This window comes from Pseudopipra pipra, chromosome 2, assembly GCF_036250125.1.
Source record: "Pseudopipra pipra isolate bDixPip1 chromosome 2, bDixPip1.hap1, whole genome shotgun sequence".
NCBI classification, from domain to species: Eukaryota; Metazoa; Chordata; class Aves; order Passeriformes; family Pipridae; genus Pseudopipra; species Pseudopipra pipra.
This window is the reverse complement of record NC_087550.1, coordinates 25,357,117-25,365,610: the sequence shown is the minus strand read 5'-3', so window position 1 is coordinate 25,365,610 and position 8,494 is coordinate 25,357,117. Positions and strand designations below refer to the sequence as shown.

General features: G+C 42.2%; 1 long non-coding RNA gene across 1 annotated transcript; it reads right to left on the bottom strand.

Moving 5' to 3' along the window:
- Nucleotides 1–5,351: 5,351 nt before the first annotated feature.
- Nucleotides 5,352–8,460, bottom strand: LOC135409215 (uncharacterized). The gene is made up of 2 exons (XR_010428097.1): nucleotides 8,401–8,460; nucleotides 5,352–5,699 (listed from the first exon to the last, which is right to left on the bottom strand). It is a non-coding gene; the product is annotated as an uncharacterized LOC135409215 (long non-coding RNA).
- Nucleotides 8,461–8,494: the final 34 nt, after the last annotated feature.

Below are 8,494 nucleotides of genomic sequence, written 5' to 3'. Positions count from 1 at the left end.
AAAGCCAGTTCTGATTACATCATTGTTGTGCTTGTCCAGATTCATCAAAGTTCATTCTTTATTAATGTGGTGATCAAAAGGCAGCTGAGTTCAGATCCCCAAATCCAGAGTCGGTGGAGAAGGGCACTGCAAAGTGCCCAGTGTGGTGATGGGCATATCACCACATATAAGTGACAATAGATAGCGTCACATAGCAATTACATCAAACAGTTTAATTCATTGGCTATTTTTACCCAAAATCAAATCCCCTTGAGGCACACAGCAGAATTCCTCATCATTCTGCATTACCCATCAAGTGCACGCAGATCCTTGAGCAAAACCAATCCCATGGATTTGTTTGCCTTTGCCTGAGGCAGGAATAACCCAGACTGTTTTCCTCAGCATATTTCTTATGTGCACTACAGGAACTTGAGGCCAATCTACAGTACATAAAAGTTTTGATTGAGCAGTACCAGCCTGACTGACAGATTCCTTAGTGTTGACTAACCAGGTGGCTTTTGCTAAATGTTTGAGGATCCCACCACCCATTGCTCTCAGTGTAGTCTTTAACAGTCCATTGCATTTTTCAATTTTCCTGGAGCCTGGTGCACAACTGGGGATGTGATATATCCACTCAACACCATGCTTTTTGGCCCAGGTGTCTACAAGGTTGTTTTGGAGTCACTGTGTGACTCAGTTGTTTCTGGGGTACCATATCACCACAAGACTTGTTTCTCAAGGCCCAGGATAGTGTTCTGGGTGGTGGAATAGGGTCTGGAATATGTTTCCAGTACTCCAGTAAGCACACTGTGTGTTTGTGGTTGTGTGATAAGGTCAGTCTGCCAGGCTTCCTTACATTTATATTTCAGCCACTATCCTTAATACTAGAGAGTCTTTATCCACTGGATTTCCTTAACTGCATCACGTTCATAACCTGTGCAACAGCGCCCATGGTCAAATCTACCCCTCTATCACAAGCCTATCTATATGTTGCATCTCTTCCTTGATGGCCTGAGGTGTCATGGGCCCACCATGCTATAAATAATTCACCCTTATGTTGCCAATCCAGATCCACCTGAGCCACCTGTTGGTTGTTTTGTGGTTCTGCAGTGGCCTGACTCGGGTACATGGGATGTACTTTCCTCCCCCTTTGCTAAACAAGCTGACTTTCGTGTCCATTTCTTCTTGTCAATAGGAGTGACTGATACTTGCATGAATTGATTCTCTGGTTCAGCTACCATGCCTGTCACTGGGGTTGGAGCAGCTGCAGTGCCTAATGCTTTGCCGGGAGATACAGAGACCATCTCATCCCCTTGAGGGTATGGAATAGTGTTGAACAGGGATCAGCACAGCACTTCACAGTAATTTGTGCCTGTCTGGAGTTGATAGGATGACAGCATATTTTCCTCAAATATTTATTCTGCTCTTGTTCAGAGATGAAGTTCCAAAACACTGGAGGTGCCCACTATCCTATGTACTTGCCACATGCTATCCCACACACCCTGCCACTTGTAACTCAGGGAGTTCTCTTGGTAGTATTCTTAAATAGTTGTGTAATCTTAAACAAGACCTGGAACACATTCAGCATTCCTGGAAATAAGAGCATGCTGGTTTTAACATCCAAAGGACATTCAAAATTTTCAAAATTCTCAAACGCTACTGTAATTAGCCTGGTGGGAAAGGGGAAGGTGTGGGAGGATGTCTCCCCCATAGGCTGTCTCTCTGAGGAGGAAAGACAAAAGCTGTGATTATTGATAGTTCCCAACAGATGGCTCCCGAAGAACAGAGGTGAGCAATGCTGAGTACACACACCAGATTAGTTTTACAACCAGTAGTTCTATCATATCACAAGCCAGTATTAAAAACTACAATAAAGCGATAACCTGAGCCCAGACCTCAAAGGCGATAAGCCCAAGACAGGGAACACATGCTGCAAGTAAAATGTTACAAAATGCAACCCTGAGATCAAGCAAAATGACTGAGAGCAGATAAATCGACGTTGTGACCAGCAATTGTAAAACCAACACAATTAATTGAACACTCATAACAAATTTGTTTAAACATGCTCTGGTCAGATCTGTCGCTATCTCAACCCTCTGTGCACCATGTTAGGTGCCAAAAAGGATGTTGACATGGCTTAACACCAGCCAACCACACAGACCCACTGCTCCACCCACCCTACAGTGGGATGGGAAGGAGAACCAGGAAAAGGTAAAATCTGTGGGTTGAGATAAGAACACTTTAATAATTGAAATAAAGTAAAATATAATACTAAGACAACTAATAATAATGGTAATGAAAGTGGAGATAACAAAAAGAGAGAAAGGAATAAAACTCAAAAAACCCCGAATGAACAGTTACACACAACACAGTTTCTCACCACCTGCTGACCGATACCCAGCCTGTCCCCTAGCAGGCATCGGTGGCTCCCCCAGTTTATTTACCGAGCATGACGTTCTATGGTATGGAATATCCCTTTGGCCAGTCCGGGTCAGCTGTCCTGGCTATGCTCCCTCCCAGTTTCTTGTGCACCTGCTTGCTGGCAAAGCATGGGAAGCTGAAAAATTCTTCACTTAGGGTAAGCATTACTTAGCAACAACCGAAACACCATTGCATAATCAACATTATTCTCACAGTAAATTCAAAACACAGCTCTGTACCAGCTACTAGGAAGAAAATTAACTCTATCCCAGCCAAAACCAGGACAGCTGTTCTGTTTTACTTTTAAAACAAATGTCTGGAAGGGGCTTTGGTAAAGTCTTATTGGCTTATCAGTATTATTGGGCTTGTTTCTGATAGAGAATCCTTCCTCTTCATCCCATGCCAGCAGATCATGGTCTGTGCCTCATGCATTCACTTTCCTTCCTTCAGCCTCAGCAGCATTCTCAGACAATTTTCATGCCGACAAACTGGACCACAGCTGCTGCTCACTGAACAGACTGAACGTGCCTGCCTCACTGCCCTCACACCTCAGCTTGCTCATCCTTCTCTTCATAGACAAAGAAACGACCACTGACAGCCCAGCTGAACCAGCAGACTGCGGATATAGTTCTGTGTCTGCACCTCTGTAATATACACCTTGTACTAGCAAATCTGCCAAAGCATTCTTTTGTTCCAGATCAGACTGAAAAAAACCCCACCCAATAATGTGAAATGTTTCAAAAAATAAAATATTCTTAACCTCAGTCCAGGTGTCTCTAAGGCCTGAAGCCTCTGTTCCAAGGGAAAGCTGCTCTTTGTATGAAATATGCCCAGATCTTAGCTGATGGAGCTGTGCAACAGGCCACAGTAAGGTAGGAGACAGAGGTCTGTGCTAATTCAACAGGTGTAAAATTCCTTCTCCATCCCAAATCAGAACACAAGGTCAAGTCTGGATACATGCAGAAGAACCTTACTGCTGCTGTGTATTTTGACTCAAAGTATTGTGCTATTTGCAAAAGTTAGGCTAATGATTTGAGAACAACTTTGCCTGGATATTTTAAAGGTTTACACACCCTCCTCTCTACCATACTACATATTAATGGTTATGCCTACAGAATTCAATGCAATGCTATGGAGACTTAGGTGTGTCGGCTTTTCCTGTCTCATTCTCACATGGAAACAGTAATGCAGACAGGACAGCTGCTGAGTAACAATTTATTCCTACCTACTCTTGATAAAAATATTTCAGAAATACCTTGCATTTATCTGCCAGTGTCCAATCTATGGAGTGTTATATTTTTATCACAGAATTAGAGAGCTACATGAATGTTTGGGTCCTTGCTTTACTTATATTTGCAAGGAAATTGTAATCCAGATTGAGCCAAGGAAACGAATACTGAGGAACAAGGAGCAGCTCAGGCAGAATGTGAAAGATGAGACCATCCTTGCTAGATTTTGTGGAATCCCCCTAGTCTTCTAACTTATTCTTGCATGGGACTTCATCATATAAAACACTGAATTACAGCTGTGAGAAGCCTAGTAAAGTACAGAGGCCGAGGTTCAAAGAGATTCTTCTTTGATTAAATGTGTAACTGCTGCATGGACTTTGATAAAACACTTCTACTGGGTCACGTAACACCGTGTTTGCCCGCTAGTGAACACTAATGCTATAAAACTTTTTACACTCTCAGCCAGTAGTACACTTGATTTTCCTATCTTTGCCTCTGTCCTTGTTTTCTTCTAACTCTCATTTCCTTTCTGGTATTTAGGCTAATGCCCTTTTCACCTACTTCTAACTTCTGCCATGCTTCATGTCTGTTTTCCACTGTCCCTTAGAAGACCTAGACCCCTTTTGTCACTCACTCTCCCTCCTATTTCAAATTGTTTTCCTATCTTACTAAGTACTTACTTTTTTATTTTATCAAACATCCCCTCTATCCTTTTACTCCAGGGCTATTGCTCCACAAACTCTGGGACATAAACAGGTGTGACCCTGAACAGGAACAGTCTTGTAAATTTACCCTGGGATACAGCTGTTACTTAACTCAAAGCCTTACCTCGATAAAGCAAAGACATAACTTCGGTCTTGGGTACATGTATCCAGATGAGGTTGGGTTCCACTAATGGTGTAGTTGTAGTGACATGAAATTCAGCATGTACTAATTGCTGGAATGTTCACCAGTTGCTGGGATGACATTTGAAGACCAGTCTAAACTCCTTGCTGCTCACACTGCACTGTTATTGGCTCCTGATCCACATTAAAGTGAGCTCTGCTTTGCTGAGTTGTACAATGGTGACAGTAAAGCACCACCACCAGGGCATACTGGCATGGAGGTTATTTTGTGCTGCAGGTTGTTTACTTAGTGTGTGCTAGGATTGCACTTCAAGGTTTAAAATAGGTGTATCTGAATAAAACACATTAAAAATAGGATCATGCAACTCTGGATTTAACACAACTATATTAACACTTACAGGAAAAAACTAGTGTCAGTGACTTTTTAGTTACTGATGTCTAAAAAGTTGAGGCAAATCTTCCTGCAACACCAACTGGACTTTGCGCACAAAACACTGCCTGGGAAGTCAAATTTCCCTCCCAAAGACTCCTCTGCAGCACATCTTGCATGCAAGAAAGGGTCACTGCTTTTGTTCACATTTAGAGGTCACATGGCACCAGCTTTCATCCAAACAATTTATCAGGTAAAAAACCCCTGTGTTTAAACTGTAAGACTGAAGAACAGAGATTAAAAGAAAGGCTGCTTTCACATGCTGCAGGGAAGAACATCCAATGTGGACTTTGTATCTGCGTCCAAGAAAACAGTGCTGCTATGCATCTTCTAAAAGTTGTGTTATGAAAAAAAATTTATTTCAAGTCACTGATGCCTATGTGAATAGGAAACTAACCTTCAGGGTGTTGCCCGGGGGAGACCTCGGGGAAAAAGACTTCGGGCCAATTTAGTGCATAAGATGAAAAGAGCAGGTCCTTTAATTAGGGGAATACAGACTTGTGTGTGCACCCAGACAGCGGTTCCATGATTTTATAATAAGGTCCCAGGTCTATCCACCCCTCAGTTTTGTCCAGTTCTGCCCCCTGACACACCCCTTTGGGAATTAGGTCTGGGGGCATTTGGGACCCCTTCTTGCTCATCTTCATCTTCTTCACAGCAGGTATAGTCCTTGGAGTTCCTCCAAAGTTCTGGGCTTGAAGGTTGCTGTGTCTGAGTGATATCTCCTGGTCCAGGCCTAGGGTGCCACGTTCTTAAACACAGGTGTTTTTCTACAATTCTATCTTGAAAAGAAGACTAAACATGCTAGCAGCATTTAGAGGGATTGATATGAAATGGTGTAACAGGGTTGGGTATGTGTAACTATTATGCTAAGGGTAGGAGATATACAGCTACATTAAAATCTACATTTACTACACAATTACTTCTAAAATCTACAAAAGTTAAAAAAATCCAAAAAAACCTCTGAAGCATCAAGGGCTTCAAAATCTTCTCCAGCTCAACAAATAGCAGCATTAACAAAATCAGACCCAAACAACCCATATTCCAGTTCTGTTTGTGTCAAAGCAAACTACATCCAGTATCTCTTCATCAGTAATTTTTTAGTAGCCTGTTGGGATGGATTTGATTTTTGAGGGAAACCATTTATGTTGTGCTAGGCAAACTGATGAGGTATCAGCTTTTCTGTTTGATATCATTGCCATTTCCCGGACATGAAAAAATTTGTCTGTTCATCACCTCAACATAATAATGTTACTCAGCATGCCATAAACTGTGTGTCCTTCTCCAAACTGGAGATGTAGCATTCCACTTAAATACCTACTGCTACGTTTACAGATATTTATTTATTGGATGGCATTATTTCCACAACTAATAACCTTTGCTCCTTTTCAAGGATTTAAAAGACGTATTTTTATGCTTTGAAAACCTTGAGTCACTGGGACATTTGGGGAAAAAACAGTTTGTACTACGTCTGCATGCAGCATGGAGCTCAATGGTAGGAGCTTCTGAAGTAGGAGAAAATGTAAGGTTTTGCTTAATAAAAGATTAAAGATAGACCACCAAAGGAAAACCCAGACTCACGGACCTTCTCAATACAGGCTCCATTCCCATGAGATCCACAAGAGGGTTTTGTATTTTGGAACAAGCATAATATTCAGTCCAGAGGAAAGAAACCTGATTAAACAAGGTTTGACAAATGTTAAATTTGCGAGATAAGAACGTTTGTGGAGGAAAACACACAGAAGGACTTCTATAAAAAAAGTGCTTGTATCAGTTTAACACAGCATTCCATGGGCCATAAACAGAGTCAATTGCTGTTCTCAGAATGCTTCCCACATCCCCTACAATGCCTTCACTGCAATGGCCCAAATCTCCTGTATCTCCTTTATACCCCTGTAGCACAGTATTCCTGCAACTGCATGTAACACTTTCAGATCCTCTGCACAGCACAGTTCATTTGTAGCATCTTCACACATGCCTTTGGCCATCTCTCCTCTCGCTTCCCTATCCTGTGAGACCACTGCCATAGTACTTTCAGGTCCCATTGTTCGCTTCCCTGTCTTTGCTGGCCTGTAGGATGAGTGAGAATGTGATTTGCTGCATGCATTGGGACTTGAGATACATGCTGATTAAATCTTTGGTATGTGTGGGGACTGACAAGCCGGATAACAGCAGTACACTTTTGATGGGGCAAATAATGACTAACTCTCTCTGTCACTCTCTCAGCAGAGTGTCTTCTGTATCTACAGCTCTGATTCACACAGCACTGACAGAAACTTACTATATTTGAGATGGATGTGCTGTGGCAGATTTGATTACAATTAGGAAGTAGCATCTGGGTTTGACAATTACATAACATTATAAAACCTTTCTAAACTGTCAGTGGGTGTGACTGATACCATTAGAAAAGGGGTCACTCATACAGTTATTACTGGACAACTCCTCGCATCTCTTTTAATTTTGGATTATCAACATCCTTTACTGTTTACAAGGAGGAGGAATTTAATACTATCCTTCATTCTCCCTCAAATCTTATTTCTGACCATTTCAGTGTTCTCCTTCATTTAATTTCTTACAATTTTATACAGAAGCTTTCTCCTCTCTGGTTCTTCGAACAGAAGTAATTTCTCTCCACAAACAATGATGAATTTTGCCTTTTTCTTGAAGGGCGTTTCTAGTGCTTGGTGGCAGATTCCTTATGGGTGGGTGCAAGTGTATGAGGTCTGCGTGGTATATCCCAGCTTGTGACAGGCATGTATGCAGGCTCGCTCTAGAGCCAGGGGGGCTCAGCAGGGCAGCACCATGGCCATCCCTTCTGCTCCCCTTCTGCTTGTCTTGCCATTGTCAGTGAAGCAGTTCTGCTATTTGATCAAATAATTTAAAATAATTGGCCTTTTTGACAGATAGGGGCAGTTAGGCAGGCAAGTTTTGCATGGAGAAACAACAAATGTTACACTATAGCAATATGAACTTTGATTAATCCATACTGTGATCTAATTTGTATTGCAGGTGAAAACACCTTTGATTTTGAGGCTTTTTTCAAACATTCAGAAACTTGCTAATAACAGATAAACCCCTGCATGCGGGCATGTACACTTAAAAGTTTTTTTTTGTTTTGTTTGGTTTGGTTTTGTTTGTTTGGTTGGTTGGTTTTTTCACTGTTAGAGTTGGACACAAAAAGCCCTGTTGTAATTTCGCTTAAGGAAGGTGAAGTTCTCTTTCCTGAGCAATTAGGTTTTGGAAACAGGCATCTAAAGTTCTGTTTTCTGATTCTAAGAACTGCTGCTGAGCCCCATCACTGTAAAGAAGTGCGAATTATCGCAGAGCCATTGAATCACAGAGTGGTTTGGGCTGGAAGGGACCTTAAGATCATCTAGTTCCACCAGACACATTCTGAGAGGACGCGAGACTCTCAGCTTCCTGACAAGCACCAACCATGCAAATACTGCGATGCCCAAGCCCGCGGAGCTCCCCTGCAGCTCCAAAAAAAACAAACCCGGGCGCTTCAGCATTCCCGTGAATGGCAAGAGCTGGCACAGTTCTGCCACCGTCACCGGCACCCCGGGCGTGCTGAGCCGCTGGCATGGAGA